A 21,709-nucleotide genomic window follows, 5' to 3' on the forward strand; every position below is an offset into this window, starting at 1 on the left:
TACATGGATTTCCAAAAGGCGTTCGACAAAATGCCACATAATAAGCTCGCCAGTAAAGTTGAAGCCCATGGAATAAAAAAGGGACAATGGCAGCATGGAGATGAAATTGGTTAAGTGACAGGAAACAGGGAGTAGTGGTGAACGGTTGTTTATCGGACTGGAGGAAGGTATACAGTGGTGTTCCCCAGAGGTCGGTACTAGGACCACTGCTTTTCTTGATATATATTAATGACTTGGATGAGGGTGTACAGGGCACAATTTAAAAATTTGCAGGTGACACAAAACTTGGAAGAATAGTGAACAGTGAGGAGGAGAGTGATAGACTTCAGGAAGACATAAACAGGCTGGTGAAATGGGCGGACACATGGCAGGGAAATTTAACGCAGAAAAGTGTGAAGTGATACATTTTGATAGAATGAGGAGAGGACATACAAACATATAAACTATAAATGGTACAATCCTAAAGTGGGTGCACGAAGAGAGAGACCTGGGGGTATACGTGCACAAATCGTTGAAGGTGGCAGGGCAGGTTGAGAAAGCAGTTAAAAAAGCTTACGGGATCCTGGGCTTCATAAATAGAGGTATAGGGCAGGATTTTCATTGGGCCGTGGAGGCGGGATTGGAGATGTGTGGGGGGTTAAAATCTCAAAATCGGGGGGCACGAACCCATCCCGCCCCCAACCCGCCTCCATGTCAGTTTCAAAGGAGGCGGATACCCGACCTGTGCTGGGACCCGCCTCCCAGAGGCGGGAAGGGGTTCAGTGCCAATTAACTGCCTGTTAACAGGTAGGTAACAGACAGTTTTTAGCCTAATCCCTATTTTTATTGCTGAAGTGTGAAATTCCCGACAGCTCCAAACCACGCCAAGTTAGCGAGGCGGACCGTTGGGCTGAAGGACTTGGAGGGTTCGAGATGTCCGGTGTTCAGGTGAGTGATGGGTGCATGAGTTCAGAGGTAAGTGTGTTTGGTGTGTGTAAAGTGTTTAAAGAAGTTTTACTTACATTTACTTACCTTTATAGCCTTCCTTCCTTCAGGTCGCGGGAGTCCCTCATCTCACCGGCACAGAAAGCAGAATGGCCGCAAGCGGTCAAAAGTTGCAGCATTCAGCTTTCTGTTCTGGAGAGATCTCTAAATCAGCCTGAGAGGAAGGAATTAACTTGGAGTAAAGATTGTCAGCTGTCAAACGCTGATATTTCATCTGTCTGGCGGGCTCAACAAGGTCAATCAAGTGAAAATCGCGTGGGTTGGCCACAACTCGATGGAGGCGGGACTACAACCCCGAAAGTTGTAGTCCCGCCTCCTACACGCCTCCTCAATCAAAATCCAGCCCATAGAGTACAAAAGTGTGGAAATTATGATGAACCTGTATAAAACACTGGTTCAGCCCCAGTACTGTCTCGAATTCTGGGCACCACACTTTAGGAAGGATGTGAAGGCCTTAGAGAAGGTGCAGAAAATATTTACGAGAATGGTTCCAGGAATGAGGGACTTCAGTTACGTTGATAGGCTAGAGAAGCTGGGGTTGTTCACCTTGAAGCAGAAAAGATTGAGAGGAGATTTGATAGAAGTGTTCAAAATCATGAGGGATCTGGACAGAGTAGATAGAGAGAAACTGTTCCCATTGGCAGAAGGGTCAAGAACCAGAGGACACAGATTTAAGGTGACTGGCAAAAGAACCAAATGCGACACAAGAAAAAACTTTTTTATACAGCGATTGGAATTCACTGCCTGAAATGGTGGTGGAGGCAGACTCAATCTTATCTTTCAAAAGGGAATTGGATAAGTATCAAAGAAAAAAAATTGCAGGGCTACGGGGAAAGGGCAAGCGAGTAGGACTAGCTGGAGTTGGCACAGGCTCAATGGGCCGAATGGCCTTCTTCCGTGCTGTAACCATTCTATGATTCTATGAATTCCATTTAGCTGCCTATATATTGGTAAGTGTGTATCCCCAGCTGCCAAAGAATTAAATTTAAAATGGCACAGGTACACAAGTATGCAAAGTTTCAGTGGAACAAAGCTCCCTCCCATTTTCTGCTTCCAGCCGTTCAATTTACAACACTACAGCAGGCAACTGGGAGTGAAAGATCCAGTCTCATGTCTTCAGAACTAGCTGCTGCTTCCCTGGTTCATGTATTTCACCACGTTGTGTCAAACAATTTCCTATATGAACGCCAGAAAACATCATACCCATCACATCCAATAAGGGAATCAGTCAGGCCCTAGTGATAACAGACCAGTGTTTCTACTTGTGTCAAAGCTCAAAGACGCCTCAGCGAATGAGAAACTGCTACACCTGTACTAAATCAGATGATGGGTACATGCCCAAAACATTGTAACCAGTCTTTCCTCTTTACAGATGCGGACTGACCTGCTGTATATTTCCATGGCTTTGTTTCTATTTCAGAATTCCAGCATATGCGGTTTGTCATTTTTATTTTACATCTCTACCACTCAATTTTTATATCCAGTTTCTAATTTGGCTTCAGAGCACATTTTGCCAACTTGTGATACTCTTAATCCCATGGTTTGGAAATTAAGGAATTCTCTCATCATCCAGTATGAGGAGCAGCACTGACATTTCTAGAACTTTTGTTAGGGTGCAGCACCTCAGTCTCACTGAGAAAATAGTCTCTTGCAGCATAATTGGTGAGCCACTGAACTGGATAAGAGACTTTCTCAGAAAACAAAAGCACGGAGAATAAATGGTCATCCGTCAGGCTTCCAGCCACGTGGAACTCGTAATGTGGCACAATTGCAGAGATATCAGCAGCCTGCTGGTATCTCATCCAAGTCGCCAATCTTCAAATGAAGAACAAGAAGTCGCAGCAAATTATGTGCTCATATCACAGTTTGACACGAGTCTAGAAGAGTATTGGACCTCATTACATCCACTCCGTTTCCCAGACAATGGCTCCATCCCTCTCCCTGGTAACTGTGTGAGGCTGAACCAGACTGCTCGCAACCTTGGCTTCCTATTTGACCCCGAAATGAGCTTCCGATCACATATCTGCTCCATCATTAAGACTGCCTACTTCCACCTCCATAGCATCGCCTGTCTCCGCCCCAGCCTCAGTTCATATGCTGCTGAAACCCTCATCCATGCCTATGTTACCTTTACACCTGACTATTTCAATGTTCTCCTGGCCAGCCACCCATCTTCCAGCCTCCATAAACTTGAATTCATCCCTGCTGCCTGTTTCGTAACTCGCACCAAGTCCCATTCACCCATCACCCCTGTGCTCGCTGACCTACATTGGCACTGGGTCCAGCAATGCCTCAATTTTAAAATTCTCATCTTTGTTTTCAAATCCCTCCATGGCCTCGCCCCTCCCTACCTGTTACCTCCTCCAGCCCTACAACCCTCCGAGGTCTCTTTGCTCCTCCAATTCTGGCCTCTTGCGCATCCCCGATTTTAATTGCTCGATCATTGGTGGCTGTGCCTTCAACTGCCTGGACCCTAGGCTCCGAAATTCCCCTCCTGAAACCTCTCCACCCCTAACTCTCCTCCTTTAAGATACTCCTTAAAACCTACCTCTTTGACCAAGCTTTTGGTCATCTGTCCTAATATCGCTATGTGGCTCAGTGTCAAAATTTGTTTCATAATGCTCTTGTGAAGCGCCTTGTGATGTTTTACTATGTTGAAGGAGTTATATAATGCAAGTTGTTGTTGTTGTCGTTATTACAACCAAACCACAAGAGAGAGTATTTTTAGGTTTATAATCTTATGCAAACTTCAGCCAAACATCGTCCAATTCCTTTAGTAAACCAGATATTTTACACAACAACTTGTGTTTTCAGATGATGTCGCCGAGGGGCAGCATGTAGATGAGAAATAGGAAGGGGCCAAGGACAAATCCTTGGGGGAACTCCAGAGGTAATGGTGCAAGAGCGGGAAGAGAAGCCATCGCAGGTGATTATCTGGCTACGACTGGATAGATAAGAATGGAACCAGGTGAGTGAAGTCCCATCCAGCTGCATGGCGGAGGAGAGGCGTTGGAGGAGGATGGTGTTGTCAGCCGTGTCAAAAGCTGCAGACAGGTCGAGAAGGATGAGGAGAGATAGTTTACCATGGTCACAGTCACATAGGATGTCATTTGTGACTCTGATAAGAGCCGTTTTGCTACTGTGGCGGGACGGAAACCTAATTGGAGGGATTCAAACATGGAGTTCCGGGAAAGATGGGCATGGATTTGGGAGGCGACAGCACATTCAAGGACTGAAGAGGAAAAGGAGGTTGGAGATGGGGCAGTAGTTTGCAAGAACAGAGGGGTCCAGGTTTTTTCTTGAGGAGACAGGTGATGATGGCAGATTTGATGGGGAGGGGACAGTACCTGTGGAGAGAGAACCAGTAACAATATCAGCTAACATGGGGGCCAGAAAGGTAAGTTGGGTGGTCAGCAATTTAGTGGGAATAGGGTTGAGGGAGCAGGAGGTGGGTCTCATGGATAAGATGACGAGAGAAACTAGAGAAAGATGCAAGTTCAGGGCTAGGGGGGACCTTAGAGGAAGTTTGGCCCGGTGGACTGGGGGGAAGGGAGGGAAGTGGCAAATGCAGCTGAACAGACGGTCTCACTCAAAGTCGTCCATGAGCTCCTCGCACTTGGTGGTGGTGAGGTTGGAGGGGGTAGGGGAGAGACATTTATGAAGACTGTTTACAATAGAGGAAAGATGCTGAGGGTTATCTTTGCATTCCAGGATGATCCTGGAATAGTGAGCAGTTTTGGCAGGCCAGAGCAGGACCCAATTGTGGTTTATGTGATCCAGCCAGGTCTGGCGGTTGTCATGGTAGCCCCACCTGAAAGCAGTATAGAATAATGGAGGCTGTTGAAATTCCAAAGCAGCAATATAACTGGTATCCTGACGACATCACCCACCACAAAGCATAACTTTGAACTCTTTCCATGGTTTATCTTCTGTTGTACAAACCACACTTCAAGAAAAAAGCAGATTAACAAATAACATTACAACTATTCTACTACTGAGACCAAATGCTGAAAGTTCAATAGAGAATGCAGTTGAATCATAATAAAGACACACAATTAGTTTGCCAAAAAATTATATGGTTGCATTAGGAATTCTATATACTACAGATAAAAATAGCCAATCTGCAAAGCCCTAAACCATGACCTATTATTCATGTAGCAATTCAGTCTAAACAAAAACAGAACACTTAAAAACTTTACACAAAAGTGACTTCTAAATTGATCTGCAATTTACAGACAAAATCTGGTAACAGGTTACCCACACAAAACATGCTGGGCTTTGGAATTGGAGAGGAAAAGAATTGGGAGTGGTATGTGCTTGGTTCAGAATTAGTCGCACATTCTGCTGGGTTTGCGAATTCTACACAGTAGGGGTTAATAGGAAGTCATTTGATTTACCGGAATTCTATGCTTGCATTTATCTGAAGTTGACCACAGTATCAGATTGTGGTGGGCATCAAGGAAACTCTATGATTTGCATGATGAAATATTTTATTTTGTTTGTCCAATGCTACTTTGCCTCATATACACCAAAATAAGCTACTTCAGGGCAATATTTTGCATCAGAGGTCAGAATGAGGTTTGGCGAAGACATGAATAAAATCAAGAAACCTGAAACACACAGACTTTTAGCTATAAATTACTGTTACTATAAGGTGTAAAATAAATATACTGGTGTGGCAGAACCACTGAATGACTGGCTAACTGTATATAATTCTCTTTAACGATGTTCTAACACCAGCCTAAACCTGTACCATTGTGTTAGGCATTACTGTGTTTTGTATATAGAGTTTGCATGTACGGGGCGTGGCCCCTTTAAGAGCGCGGGAAAACGCGGGCAAACGTGATGACGTCACGTCGCAAACCACGGGGCTGCCCAGGCAGTCCTCGTGGCATTTCCGTTGAGTAAAGACCTGTTTAGTTGTTCTCGTGTCGATCTCCGTTATTCGTTGGAATTCGTTAATTCCGACATTGGTGACCCTGTCTTTGTGAACGTTTTCACATAAGAGCACAGCATGGAAGCAAACGCCGTTTCGCTAAAGCTACCACAGTTCTGGGAGCAGCAAGCGCCCTCGTGATTTATTCAGGTCGAGGCCCAGTTCGCCCTGAGGAACATCGATGCGGATCAGGCCAAGTACCTTTATGTGGTCTCCGCACTCGACAGCTCTACCGCCTCTCGGATCATCAGCCTCCTCGAAAACCCCCCAATGGAGCGCAAGTATGAAACCCTCAAAGCGCAGTTACTGCAGGTTTTTGGGCTCACAAAATCGGAGCGCGCTCGTCGATTACTCGCTATGCCCGGGCTCAGGGACTCCAAGCCTTCAGAGTTGATGAGCCAAATGCTCACACTCCTGGGCTCAGAACGGGAATGTTTCCTATTCCGCGAGATTTTCCTCAGCCAACTGCCTGAACAGGTACAAGCTGCCCTGGCCAGATCTGAAATTGAAGACTGCGCAACACTCGCTGCGGAGGCTGAAAATTTTTTCGCTGTAACTCGGCAGTATTGCGCCGCCACGAGGCACCCATCACCCGCAGACGCCGCCCCAGCTTGTCAGCCTGCTGGGCTGTGTTTCTACCACGCGCAGTTCGGCGCGAAGGCGAAGCGTTGCCGCCCTCCCTGCAGTTTTCCCCAAAAAAACAAACAACTGACACTGCGACCACCGAGGAATGGGTCGAACGGGCACCCCGCGGCCGTGATGGCGATCGGTAACGCGGGAAAATTGCTGTTCATCACTGATACTCTCTCCGGTCGTCGTTTTCTGTGCGGCACCGGGGCGCAGTGCAGCATTTTACCCGCGTCCGCCCTCGATGTGCAGACGGGGAATCACGGCCCCACCCTTGAAGCGGCCAATGGCGGAACAATTCAGACCTTCGGCAGATGGCGAGTGGAGGTGTGCCTCGGGGGGCAACATTTTCACTGGGAGTTTGTTACGGCCAGAGTTTCCCAGCCCCTCCTCGGCGCGGATTTCCTGTGCGCCAACAGCCTCCTGGTCGACGTTAGGAACCGGCGGCTGATCAACGCAGCAACTTTTAATTCTCTTCCGTGTTACCGCAGTAACACTACGTCACACACCATTTCCTGTGCGTTCCCGACTCCTGATGAGTTCGCTCGCCTGCTTGGCGAATTCCCCGACCTGACAAGACCCACGTTCTCCTCCACAGCCACGAAACATGGTGTGGAACAGCACATCACCACCAACGGCCCCCCGGTCTACGCGTGGGCCCGGCGCCTGAAACCTGGCAAGCTGGCGGTCGCAAAGGCGGAGTTCGCAACCATGGAACGGTTAGGGATTATTCGCCGGTCGAATAGTCCCTGGTCTTCAAATCAAATCAACTTTTATTGTCATTGTTAGTGCACAAGTGAAGTACAACGAAATGTAGGCTTGCGGCTCCCGAGAGTGTACATTTAGATTAAGACATTTAAACATTCAACATACATTTGGTTTGTAATACATTAACATAAACATAACCATAATAAAGTGCATTGGCAGATGTGCAGGCTTTAGAGTTTATTTGTGGAGTTCAGTAGGATGACAGCCCTGGGAAAGAAGCTGTTCCTAAATCTGGTCGTACGGGTCATCCCAAAGCCTGGCAGCGGATGGCGGCCATGCGGCTACTATCGACGCCTGAACGACGCCACCACTCCTGATCGGTACCCGATCCCCCACATCCAGGATTTCTCTGCCCATTTGGCAGGGAACACCGTGTTCTCAAAAGTCGACCTCATCCGGGGCTACCACCAGGTCCCAGTTCACCCACAAGACGTCCAGAAGACCGCAGTCATCACCCCATTCGGCCTCTTCGAGTTTTTACGAATGCCGTTTGGTTTAAAGAATGCCGCGCAGGCTTTCCAACGCCTGATGGACTCCGTGCTGCGGGACCTCAAGTTCCTCTTCGTCTACCTGGATGATATTCTAATTGCCAGTCCTACTAAGGAAGAACATACCTGTCACCTATGCACCCTTTTTCGACGCCTCAACCAACACGGCCTGATTATCAACCCGGCCAAGTGTCAGTTTGGCCTGCACCAAATTGACTTCCTGGGGCATCGCATCACCTCAGAGGGAGCGGTTCCTTTACCTTCGAAAGTAGAGGCGGTGACATCCTTTCCATGCCCGCAGAACGCAAAGGCCCTGCAGGAATTCCTAGGCATGGTAAACTTTTACCACCGTTTCGTGCCTAAGGCAGCACTACTCATGCAGCCCCTGTACGAGGCCCTCAAGGGCAAGACTGGCAAGAACCCAGTAGACTGGACGGATGACATGGCCCAAGCATTCGTCGACACCAAAAGCGTCTTAGCCAACGCGACTATGCTAGCGCACCCGCTGCCAGGAGCCACCATCGCCCTCACCACCGACGCGTCGGACTACGCAGTCGGTGCCGTGCAACAGCAGTGGGTGAACGGGACGTGGCAGCCGTTGGCATTCTTCAGCCGTCAACTACGGCAGAACGAGAGAGCATACAGCACGTTCAACCGGGAGTTGCTCGCCCTTTTTCTGGCCATCCACCATTTTCGGTTCCTACTGGAAGGATGTCCTTTCACCGCTTTTGTGGACCATAAGCCGCTAACCTTTGCAATGGCCAAGACCGCCAAACCATGGTCAGCCCGACGGCAGCGTCAACTGACCTACATATCCGAATTCACCACGGATATACAGCACGTGGCCGGTAAGGACAACCTGGTGACAGACTGCCTCTCCCGCGCGATCGTCAATACGGTTCATTTGGGCATCGACTACGCCCTCATGGCAGCGGACCAAGCCTCAGACCCGGAAGTCCAAGCTTACAGAACGGCCATCACTGGCCTCCAGTTGGCCGACGTCAAGTTCCATTCAGCAGGTACCACGCTGTTGTGTGACATCTCCGTACAGGATCCTCGCCCTGTCGTGCCGGTCGTCTGGCGCCGCAAAGTGTTCGACGCCATACATGGGTTGTCACACCCAGGAATGAAGGCCTCTCAGAAACTGATGTCAGCGAAATTTGTATGGCATGGCATGCATAAAGATGTCCGCGACTGGGCCAACACCTGCATGGTCTGCCAAAAGGCCAAGGTACAGCGCCACATCAAGGCTCCGTTGGCCACCTTCACAGTTTCGGAGCGACGTTTTGACCATGTCAACGTGGACCTGGTAGGACCATTCTCACCCTCCCATGGTTTTTCACACATCCTGACCATGGTTGACCGCACCACCAGATGGCCGGAGGCGGTCCCCCTGTCATTCACTACTTCGGCGGACGTGGCCAGGACGTTCATTTCCTCCTGGATCGCCCGTTTCAGAGTGCCCGCAGATATTTTGTCAGACAGGGGACCGCAGTTTTCCTCCGAACTCTGGAATGCAGTGGCCCAAGGACTCGGTGTCAAATTATACCGCACCACAGCCTACCACCCACAGGCGAATGGCCTCTGCGAACGCTTCCACCGGTCAATGAAAGCCGCCCTGAGGGCCAGCCTCCAGGACGCTGGATGGGCAGACAAGCTACCGTGGGTCCTGTTGGGCCTTCGCACGGCCCTCAAAGAAGACCTTCACTCTTCATCAGCGGAGCTTGTGTGTGGTCAGCTGCTGCGAGTCCCAGGGGACTTCCTACCAACATCGACAGAGCCATGGTCCGCGTCTGCCCAGCTTGCTAGTCACCAAGAGGCAGCCAGATGTTTCGCACCGGTGCCCACTTCGCACCACGGGCTGCAGAGGTCACACGTTCCCACGGAGCTTCACAAGGCTGAATACATTTTTATTTGCCATGACGCACATAGGGATCCGCTCAAGGCCCCATATACCGGTCCCTTCTGCGTGTTGGAAGCAGGGGACAAAACCTTCACGGTAGATTTCGGTGATAAACCGGACCACATTTCAGTCGACCGCTTAAAGCCAGCACATTTAGACCTCGACCGCCCCGTCGAGACAGCACGACCGCCGAGACGGGGTCGGCTACCCATCATCGTTACGGCAGACCGAGTGCGACCGCCCACCAGACTCCGCCTCGAGAGTACAGGGAGTTGTTCTGACAGGCTCGTCAGGCCCCCCTCAGCGTTTGACTTTGCCCGTTAAAGCGAATTCTGGGGGGGCGCATGTGGCAGAACCACTGAATGACTCTGGCTAACTGTATATAATTCTCTTTAACGATGTTCTAACACCAGCCTAAACCTGTACCATTGTGTTAGGCATTACTGTGCTTTGTATATAGAGTTTGCATGTACAGGGCGTAGCCCCTTTAAGAGCACGGGAAAACGCGATGATGTCACGTCGCAAATCACGGGGCTGCCCAGGCAGTCCTCGTGGCATCTCCGTTGAGTAAGGACCTGTTTAGTTGTTCTCTTGAGTCGATCTCCGTTATTCGTTGGAATTCGTTAATTCCTACACTGGAAAGTAAAGTAATTTAGAAGGGTTCAACAAAACTTCCTGTCTTAAATGGTACCATTCATAAATTCATCGGTTAGTAATTCAGAACAAAATCCAGAGGTTGAAAGTCAATTTAGATAGATTGGGTGACTGGGCCTGTGTGGCAGATGTCAGTCAATGTGGAATACCTGTTGAAGAAAGTGAGCGAAGAAAGAGAGCAGGGAGTAGCAGCTGATCAATTGTAAAAATAAAGCGCACAATCAATGTGAGGTGGCAATAAAAAATTGTATTATTAGGACTATCGAGTATGTAAATGAAGAGTAGTAAGGCTCTGGGGCATCTGTACTTGGGAGTACTGTGTCCAGTTTTGGTTGCCACACATGGTGAAGGATATTGAGAGTCGAGAGAGGTTGCAGAGGAGGGTAACCAGGGCGATTCTAAATCTCACAGCTCTTCGTTATAAGGATTGCATCCAAGATTTGGTCTTTACTTTGGAGAAATGCAGAGTTATAGGGGATGATTGATGTTTTCGAAATGATGGTGTTCAGATAGAGTCTGTTTAGAGAGGCGATTTGAAAAGGTTTCTGACTCCCTCAGTACTGCACTGGAGTGTCAGCCTAGATTTTTGTGCTCAAGTCTCTGGAGTTGGACTTGAACTCACAGCGTTCTGACTCAGAGGCAAGGTTGCTACCAACTGAGCCACAGCTGACACTATAGGGGATATGTTGCTAGCTAATTGTGACTGCAAAGATTCATGGGCAACTGTGGTCCACTGAAGCTTGCTTGATCGCCAGCGATTTGGAGAGGAATTTTCCAAAATGTTACCATAATTCACCACAGGTTTTTTGCCTCTCCCAGGAGACATCATGTTTAAGGGATGGGTGAACTCTGTGCAAAGTTGCACCATCGATTGGATGGGGCAGGTTTGATGGCTCTGGTGGTCTTCTCTTTAAGTTGTATGGTAAATACTGAATTTTGCACCTAGAATTAAATTAGGAACAATTTGCTGCTTTACAAGCAATGTAGCTTTAGGCTTTGGCTTGTGGAGTAATACTAACTGATGTTACCACGCTCTCTCTCTGTCCTTTCTCTCTTCCTCTCCCTCAACAGCAGCTGCAAAGGTTTATTTATCACCCAATCTAAAATACCAAGGGTACAAGGGTAACAAGCATAGTGTCAGCTTTTGCTCAGTGGGTAGCACTCTCGCCTCGAAGTCAGAAGGTTGTTGGTTCAAGTCCCACTTCAGAGACTTGGTGGATCCCAAGGCATTATTCGAAGAGGAGCAGGGCAGTTCTCCCAGTGTCCTGGCCAACATTTATCCCTCAACCAATACCTAAAACAGATGACCTGGTCATTTATTTAATTGCTGTTTGTGGGAGCTTGCTATGTGCAAATTGGCTGCCGTGTTTCCTACATTGCAACAGTGACTATGCTTCAAAAGTACTTCATTGGTTGTTAAGCATGTTGGGATGTCCTGAGGTTGTGAAAGGCATTATATCAATGCAAGTTCTTACTTTTCTTTCTTTTAGAAGCAGAGGCTGAAGGACAGTATGTCTATGTCCACTCTGCACATCAATAGCTGAGCTTGTGTGATTAGAACACTTCTGGATCACATGTTTAAAACTACAGGGAAGTAAGAGTTTCATTTACTTAATTTATCTAGCCTCAAGCAGAAAAAAAAATCTTGCTTGCTCTAAACGACAGCAGCTCATGATCAGCTGGCTTCCTTCTGCAAACCACAATTGTAAGCTCACATTATTTATAACACTTCCATTTGGTGCTGGCAGTCTCTTCAAATTTACGTCATGCACTGCTAATTGAACTAAAAATGACAAATTATCACCATTTAAACTCGCGATGTAGAAATTGTGCAGAGCAGAAAATACACCATTATTGAACGTTCAAATTGGATTCACAGTTTTTACTAATAACAGAAGCTTTAATTTGAAAAAGTGTTAAATTACAAATCTGTTGAAAGGTTAAAAATAGTCTCTATTTGCTAAAAAGGTCACATTTAGATTGTCCCTACGACATCAACCAATACTATCGCAATGGCATGTTTCCCCACAATTTATATTAATATATTGAAAGTCTTACAACTGCACACATCCTGTGTCAACTTTTTCTGTTATAAATTCTATGTCCACATTTATAATGGAAAGTGCCTCTGTAAACTTGCCACGCTTTAAATACACTTTCCTGCCAGTGGTGGTGCTGTAGCACCTCAGTTTTATATCTCCCAGCTCTTTCGCCTGTACTCCAAAAATGTTGTAAATTTTACTAACAATAAATCATAAAATCGAAGTAGAATTGAAAAATCAGGACGGAATGTAGAACTTCAAAATGGCATCTGAATGATGTTTGCACACCTTGGTCCAATCATGCTCCACCCCAACTCCACTTCACCTGAAGACCACATTTAGTATTGACCATGGGCAATGCCACAGGAGATCAACGGACATTCATTATAAACTTGTAGCATTTGCTGATACAGGGATACACGTCATGCAGAATCATTATGTCAGCTTCTATATACATCAAAGCACAAGAACAACTTTAAAGGAAACTCTTTTGTGCATCTCCCAAAGAAATCAAGTAAAAAAAGGTAACAACAGAAAATGCTGGAAACACTCAGCAGGCCAGGCAGCATCCATGGAGAGAGAAACAGAGTTAACGTTTCAGGTCTAGGACCCTTCATCAGAACCCAGGTCCCAGACCTGAAACGTTAACTCTGTTTCTCTCTCCACGGATGCTGCCTGGCCTGGAGTGTTTCCAGCATTTTCTGTTGTTATTTCAGATTTCCAGCATCCGCAGTATTTTGCAATTATAAAAAAAGGTAACACTTTGGCTTCCTACTCAACTATATTATTTTATTGCAGTACAGAAAACCGCATTTTAATCAGTGCCTTGCATCACCAATCACCATCACCACATCTGTTTTGTTTTGACTACAACCTACAGAGGTATTCAAATATCTTGAACAGACTCCAATTTAATCTGATAAACTGCTTGAGGAATACAACATTGAATATTTTTAAAAACTGCTTTATACATATTTTGAGCGGTAAATCAATGTTATCATACTGCAGTGAAGTATGAACAATCTCTCACTACTGTACAATATCGTGGTACTCAAAACTATAAACACTACCTCAAAGGTACAATAGAAAAAGGGAAATGTTGGGGGGGTCACTTCCTTCTGATATACTACATAACGCACAAACATTCTCCCCATGAATAAATAGAAACAAATTTGGAATGAGGGTTTCAATAAAAAAAGGCATTAAAAATTCCGGCCCTTTGTTGGATGTCCTGGAGAGATGCATGTTGGACATCTTGGGGAGCTAAAGTTTAACAGTTGAACTTCTTTGTTTCTTGAAGCAACAGGCTTTTCAGTATAAACAGGATGGGCTGGATTTTCATTGAGGAGGTGGGACTACAACTTTTGGGGTTGTAGTCCCGCCTCCATCGAGTTGCAGCCAACCCATGTGATTTTGACTTGATTGACCTTGTCGAGCCCGCCCAGCGGGCTCAGCAGGCCAATTAAGGGCCACCCGGCAACAGGTGACGTCACAGATTGATACTTCATCTGTCAAGACTTTTTGACAGATGAAATATCAGCGTTTGACAGCTGTTTGAAGCTGTCAAACACTGACAATCTTTACTCCAAGTTAATTCCTTCCTCTCAGGATGATTTCGAGATCTCTCCGGAACAGAAAGCTGAATGCTGCAATTTTTGACAGATCGCAGCCGTTCTGCTTTCTGTGCCGGTGAGATGAGGGACTCCCGAGACCTGAAGGAAGGAAGGCTGTAAAGGTAAGTAAAACTTCTTTAAACACTTTACACACACCAAACACACTTACCTCTTCACTCATGCACCCATCACTCACCTGAACACCGGGCATCTCGACCCCTCCAAGCCCTTCAGCCAGACAGCCCGCCTCGTTAACTTGGCGTGGGTTTGGAGCCGTCGGGAATCCCACACTTCAAGAATGAAAATAGGGATTAGGCTAAAAACTGCCTGTTAACTACCTATTAACAGGCAGTTAATTGGCACGAATCCCCATCCCGCCTCGGGGAGGCGGGTCCCAGTGAGGGTCGGGTACCCGCCTCCTTTGAAACTGGCATGGAGGCGGGTTGGGTTCGTGCCCCCCGATTTTGGGATTTTAACCCCCCACACGCCTCCAATCCCGCCTCCACGGCCCAATGAAAATCCTGCCCGATGACTTTGAAGTGTTGTGAAAGGAATGCATTGCTTGTCTTCTGATATGAAAAGTGCTTGTGTAAAGAAATACATGACAATAATGATGTCACCCATGACTGGTTATGGTTTAGCTTGAAGGTATTAAACACAGCTAGGGTAATAAACATGGGTAGGTGGTCTCCATTAGCTGCTATATAGAAAGAATAACAGCTGATAAAGCTTTTTCTTCAAAGTTGTTAGTAACAGTTAGTTCAGGAAGTCTTGCTTAAGGGAAGTAGTTTTGGGGTAAACAACTACAATTGTTTACATAAATAGTCTGTTTTCAAAAGACTTGGGAACAGATACGTCATGAAGTCTTATCTATAACATTTTCCTTTGATGTAGCCAAAATATATATATGGTTTTTATAAAGGAACATGGTTTTTAGCATTTCTTCAGAGGGCTCAAAAGATAGAGAAAACAAAAAGCCACTCTGTATTCAGTTAGGATGATCACCTTTACTGTGTATCAATAAAGTCTGTTCTGTATACTCCACTACAAAGTATCTATTGCTTACTCGAAACGTGTTGTTGTGAACCAGAGGTGGAAGGAGGTTGACTGCTAACATTTGGTGCTGTGAACTCGTCCAACGAATACACGGAGGGCGAGTATGATTTAATATTGATAGGTGTAACTAGCTCCTGGGAATCGCGATCTAGGGAATAGGATGGAATCAGCCAAAATAGACGGTTTCTCAACCAAATTGGTCCCTTTGAAAATTTGTGACTGGATTAAAACAAAGGGGGGACCTTATAGTTTTTCCAAAGAAATTTTAAACGGGTGCTGGGAGGAGATTGAGCAGGCACTGGAGAATGTGTGTCTGCAGAGACAAAAAGATAGTAGACAGAAATGTCCCTGTTTCAGCAGAAATAAAATGAAAGGAGACAGAGAACATACCAAGGGCTTTGTCTGGGAATAGGCGCCTTGTGGAGGAAGCATGCTCAGGCGCAGTAGGGTCTTGAAGGCAGAAATAAAGAAACTTAGAGGAGTTTGATGCAGTCAGGGTCCACGCGGTAGAAGCTATGAATTCCTTCCTGGCTAGCCACAATGCTGTGGTGCAAATGCGTGATGAGAGAGAGGAATGTGAAGATAAAGTGCACAGCTTAGAAGTTGAGGTGGACAGACTACTGCTGGAAAAGGCACTGGAAAAAGTGTGCCTATAGAAACAAAAAGAAACAGACACAGAAACAAAAAGACAGTGGCCTTGGGCTAATAAAAGAACTGGTGTTGCTTATTAATTCAGTGAAGGAAGCCGTGGATGAGAAACTGATACAGAAACTGTTAGAGATGAAAACAATGGGAGAAGCTTGCTCAGACGTACTTAAAGTATCTGTAGGAATGGGCTGTCTCAGAACTGATAAGATGTTCAGTGAAAAGGTAAAATGTGGGAATTGTAAGCACAGTCTAAAGGGATGCAGAATGAGAGTCAGCATGGTGAAAAGGGCAGTTATAGCAGTTCCAAAGCGTGAACGAGGAAAGGATTGGGACTCTCGACTGAATCTTCAGCGTTTCCTTCACCCTTTACTCTATGTTGTTACACACCTCCCATATACCAGAGAAAAGTGTTAAGAATTGTGCAGGAGGTAACAGGCTTGGGTGATGACAGAATCAATACAGAATGGGATTCAGTAGAAAACATCAGAAATTGAAAATTGGTTTAAGTGAAAATAGATAAATTAGTTTATGATGGAATAAAGGAGAAAAGGGAAGATCATGTCTCTTTTCTACAGTTCTGCAGAAGTTTTTTTAGTTTTCTGTGTGAATGTTAATGTCTCTTTGCGAAGCATATATGAATATTAATGTATCACTGGCTGTGGCTCCTCCCTCTTTTTCAAGCTGTACTGTGTTTCGTTTCAGATATTAGTCTGAATTAAATTTGAATTATTGAAGTTAACTAACCTATTAAATTGTGAAAACCAGACTTTTATTGTGGCCACGGTGAAATTCTGGTTGTTGTAAATTTTGAGAGAGTCTCTCTCCGGATTTGCGACTATCACATTAAAATTGGCACTTTTGAATTTCTGACCAATGTCAGAAGGATTTGAGGTGATTGATTGTTGAATTGTCTTGCTGGTACTGGAATGTGTGACAAGAGGAAAAAAAAAGGGGAATGCTACTGCTGTGTGTATGATAATGATCTGAAAACATCTTGTAGTTTAAGAACATAAGAAATAGGAGCAGGAATAGGCCACTTGGCCCCTCGAGCCTGCTCTGCCATTCAATAAGATCATGGCTGATCTTGGGTTCAAAGTCACTTCCCTGCCCGCTCCACATAACCCTTCACTCCCTTATCTTGCAAAAATCTGTCTATCTCCACCTTAAATGTATTTAATGACCCAGCCTCCACAGCTCTCTGGGGCAGAGAATTCCACAGATTTACGACCCTCTGAGAAGAAATTCCTCCTCATCTCAGTTCTAAAAGGGCGGCCCTTTATTCTGAAACTATGCTCCCGGGTTCTAGATTTCCCCACAAGGGGAAACATCCTCTCTGCTTTTACCTTGTCGAGCCCCCTCAGTATCTCATATGTTTCAATAAGATCACCTCTCATTCTTCTAAGTTCCAATGAGTATCGGCCCAACCTGCTAACCTCTCTTCATAAGTCAACCCCCTCAAAATCTCTGGAATCAACTGAGTGAATCGTCTCTGAACTGCCACCAATGCAAGTATATCCCTCCTTAAATAAGGAGACCAAAACTGTACGCAGTACTGGTCTCACCAATGCCCTATACAGTTGTAGCAAGACTTCCCTGCTTTTATACTCCAACCCCCTTGCAATAAAGGCCAACATTCCATTTGCCTTTTTGATTTGCTGTACCTGCATGCTAACTTTTTGTGTTTCATGCACAAGGACCCCCAGGTCCCTCTGAACTGTAGCATTTTGTAATCTCTCTCCATTGAAATAATAATTTGCTTTTATATTTTTCCTGCCAAAGTGGATAACCTCACACTTTCCCACATTATACTCCATCTGCCAAATGTATGCCCACTCACTTAGCCTGTCTATATCCCTTTGCAGATTCTTTGAGTCCTCTATACAACTTGCTTTCCCACCTATCTTTGTATCATCCGCAAACTTGGCTACATTACACTCGGTCCCTTCATCCAAGTCATTAATGTAGATTGTAAATAGTTGAGGCCCCAGCACCAATCCCTGTGGCACTCCACTAGTTATCGTTTGCCAACCGGAAAATTACCCATTGATCCCGACTCTCTGCTTTCTATTAGTTAGCCAATTCTCTATCCATGCTAATATATTACCCCCAACTCCGTGAGCTCTTGTCTTATGCAGTAACCTTTTATGTGGCACCTTATCAAATGCCTTCTGGAAATCCAAATACACCACATCCACAGGTTTACCTTTGTCCACCCTGCTCGTTACATCCTCAAAGAACTCCAGCAAATTTGTTAAACATGATTTCCCTTTCATAAAATCATGCTGACTCTGCTTGACTGCATTATGATTTTCCAATTGCCCTGCTACTGCTTCCTTAATGAAGGACTCCAGCATTTTCCCAGTGACAGATGTTAGGCTAACTGGTCTATAGTTTCCTGCTTTCTGTCTCCCTCCTTTCTTAAATAGGGGTGTTACATTTGCGGTTTTCCAATCTGTTGGGTCCTCTCCAGAGTCCAGAGAATTTTGGTATATTGCAACCAATGCATCCACTATCTCTGTTTATTGTACTACAGAATTGTTTCACAGAGTGTTTAAAGTTAAAGTTTATAGTGGTTTTGTTAATAATTTCTGCTGTTTTTAAACTGGTTTTCAATTCCTAGGGATGGATAAAAAATTTGCTAACCTTTTTGTGCCTTCATGGCTCATATTTTGAAAATTGGAAGTTAAAGAGAAGCTGAAATTTATTTCTGAATTTAATTGCATCAGGATCTTTGCAAGTTTTAAAGGCATAAAGATTGCAAAAGTAACAGTTTGTTTCTTTTTTATTTGGCAAAAGTTTTTTTTAAAATTTATTTGAAAGCTGCGAGAAGCTGTGTGACACAAGCTGACTGATTGATGGTGTCTGGGTTTGTCTTAACTCTTTCCACAAGCAGCTGTGTGGGTTTGTTTTTGCTTTCTCGTATCTGATTAACTCTTTAATTTACTAAGAAACAACTTTTGCATTGCTGAATGAAAACATTTTGGGCATTATTACATTTTTTCTTAATTTGAGTGGATGTTTCCTCACAGTAACAGAACTGACAAATTAACCCATTGGGCTCTCAAGGAAAGCCACAATGGATTTTCTGGGTTTTTTTCTTTTAAGCAGACGACTATATGAATGTTGATAGTGTAAATTTACCAAGAGTGGTTCTTTTGACATAAAAATGACTTCAAGGTGTTACAGAGCATGAACTTTGCTGGAAAAGTGCAGTGGGAGCTCCAGTATGTTCAGAATTTAAGTCCTTATCTGCAGACATTAATGGATCTTGAATGTTGCAGCGTGGTGACAAAATTGGATTTAAGACGTTGCCTTTCCAATGCTTGGACATAACCTATTCGAAGTCATTTGTTATCATCCACGGCAGATTGCTCGAGGGGGAATATAGAAGACCTACATCCAAATGTAATTGCAAGTACTTTGGCTCCTTTGTAAAACGACCAAGCCTGGGCATAATTTGTTTGTGAAATTAAAATTGATTGGATAAATTGATACGAGTTGCTGTTCAAGCACTCGAGAAGGGGGATTTATCTGAAGCTTATGGGGATAATCAAATTATATTTTTGAAAAGGTCCAGCCTAAGTGGTTCCTGTCCAAAACTAGTAAGAAAGTAAGTTTTTGGGGGGGGAGACTGCTGTGTTAAAGGTAACTAATCTCTCATCTTGCAGACTGAATTGCTCTCTGGAATTGGGATAATTTTGAAAAAATAGAATGAACTTGGGCACAATTTTTTGAGAAATAAAAGGTCCAACAAAAGGTTAAGTGGAATGAACAAAAACGTGTTGATAACTTGGATTGATTCAGAAACTTTGTTAAATGGTAATGATCATATTGTATTGGACAGTAAAGTTTCTCCAGGGTTCATGAATGAGATGAAATGGTAATATAATGGGATGTGTAAAATTGGAGGAGACGATTGAGGATATAAGATAGAAACAAGGGTAGTTACACCACCAAATGGGAATTTTTCTAAAATTCTTCTCCTAGGTGATTATGGCTGAATTTCAGGAACCCAAACAGGGGTTAGGAAAAGATGTGCGAGTGCATCCCTGAGTAATATAAATCACCTGGGCATGATACCTGAAGAGATTACAATTTGGTATTGATGTATATTCTACTGAAAGTCAGGAAAGTGTAGGTGAGAATCACTAATCAATAGGTTTCTCTTGGAGATGTTTGTGCCTTTGCTGATACTGAACAATGAGGAAAATGTATTTGATAGCCTGGCTGCTACCTGACATTGGGACCATGCAGGGAGAGATGAGGAAAGACCTTGTAATCTTTTGGTAAGATAAGAGCTCAGGAATGGCTTGTATCTGATGTCAAGTGTGGTATGATTTCGGGATACAGGTGTGTGCGCAAATGTGATATGTTGTGCATGAGAAAATTAATGAAGATGATGCACTGAAGAACGGGTCTCAGACATGCTCAGTTACTTTGACAACAGCACGACATGAAATGGTTAATGTGACTCAGGAGCGCGAGACAACTTTTAATCAAGGCACTGACATATACGCCATGGCAAAACTGACCTTTTTAATGAAACAATATTGAGTTAAACGCAATGGTACTTATCAGAGGGATTATAATTAAAGAGGGACTTAGGATTTGGAATTCTAAAATTCAGGGTTGAGTTAACAATGAAATTGGAATAACTGAAAGCTAGTGGGACATTATACTTAGCAAGAATATCCATAAGATGCATAATGGTAAAAAGAGAGCTGAAGAATCTTGATCATATGGCACACTGTAGAATTGTGTACAATGTATTATGATTGTCTTTGTCTGTATCATGATGTGTAATCTTTGTCTGTATCATGATGTGTAATATTAACCAAGGTGAAACTTACACTAAACAAGCTAATGGATTGAGATGAATATGTGATGCAAAATTAATTGGAGCAATGGAGTGTGGTTCAAACACATGGGCCCTATTTGAGATACTCCAAACCCAAATGAGTATGGTTCCCATCATGTTGAGTATACATCATGTTTGTAAATAATACCGTACAAGGAATATTTTCTTGGTTTCCCAATATCGTGGCCACTCGGCTCATTAAACCCATTCCTTACTACACACCACCGACTTATCCTTATATACTTTCAATCTCTTCATCTAGCCGTTTGAATTAATCAACATAACATTAAGGGGGAGAAATTGGGTGAGTAGCGCCACCTGTTAGCGCCTAAAGAGGCAGTCAGTGGCTGTAGCGCCACTGGCTGCATCTCCCGCGATATTCAGTAGGGGCGCTAATGGTGGCATTAGGCTTTTGCGCTGCGCCGCCACCGATGACGTCATCGGTGTGCGCAGCGCCCCATTCGTGCCCTGTTCGCGATATTTGGTAGCGAACGGCGCAGTTGCGCCGCTCGCTACCCGCGCCGCTCGCTACCCGCGCCCGGTTCACGGGGCCTTACTGTGCCGGCAGCGGCGCAAGTTAAGGTGGAGGTGCGGGGCGGCCGCTTTTTCGGCGGCCGCCTGCCAGCACCTCCGTCCCCGGCCTCCTAACCGCCCCCCCCCCCCCCCTGTGGCATTGCCGGCTGTTTCCCGAGAGCCCGGCACTTCTCCTTGGTGCCGGGCTCATTTGCCGGCACTCGCGATCGGGGATCGCGCTGTTGCAGGCACCTCCCCCTTAACAGTGGGAGGAAGGCCTGCAGTACCGCAGCATGATGTGCTGCAGCGTGTGGCGCTGCGGCACGTTGCGCTGCGATAATCAGTTTCAGCGCCCTAAGAGGGACGTGGAGCGCCTCGAGCCTCGCCCCGTGTCCCTCGAGCGGCACTGAAACTGAATTTCTGGCGATCGGAATTACTCCGATCGCTGCGCTAAATCCTGCGCTCAGGTGACTTTTGCGCCACTTTGGCGCCCCAACCCAATTTCTAGGCCTAAGTATTTTAATAGAGGTGAAGTGGATGGCATAGCTTGTTCCCACTTTCTATCCAAAATGAACTAATCAGATTACTGCACCCTTAGCTTAAAAATTTAGATAATGGA

The 21,709-nt window shown here is 45.3% G+C and overlaps 1 protein-coding gene across 12 annotated transcripts in view; it reads right to left on the minus strand.

Annotated features, from left to right (window-relative positions):
- The window catches only part of qkib (QKI, KH domain containing, RNA binding b), a 736,031-nt gene that overhangs the window by 408,572 nt on the left and 305,750 nt on the right, over positions 1-21,709 (minus strand). The window lies entirely within an intron of this gene.

This window comes from Somniosus microcephalus, chromosome 3 (assembly GCF_052327205.1).
Source record: "Somniosus microcephalus isolate GS21.2 chromosome 3, FLI_Smic_1.0, whole genome shotgun sequence".
Taxonomy (NCBI): Eukaryota; Metazoa; Chordata; class Chondrichthyes; order Squaliformes; family Somniosidae; genus Somniosus; species Somniosus microcephalus.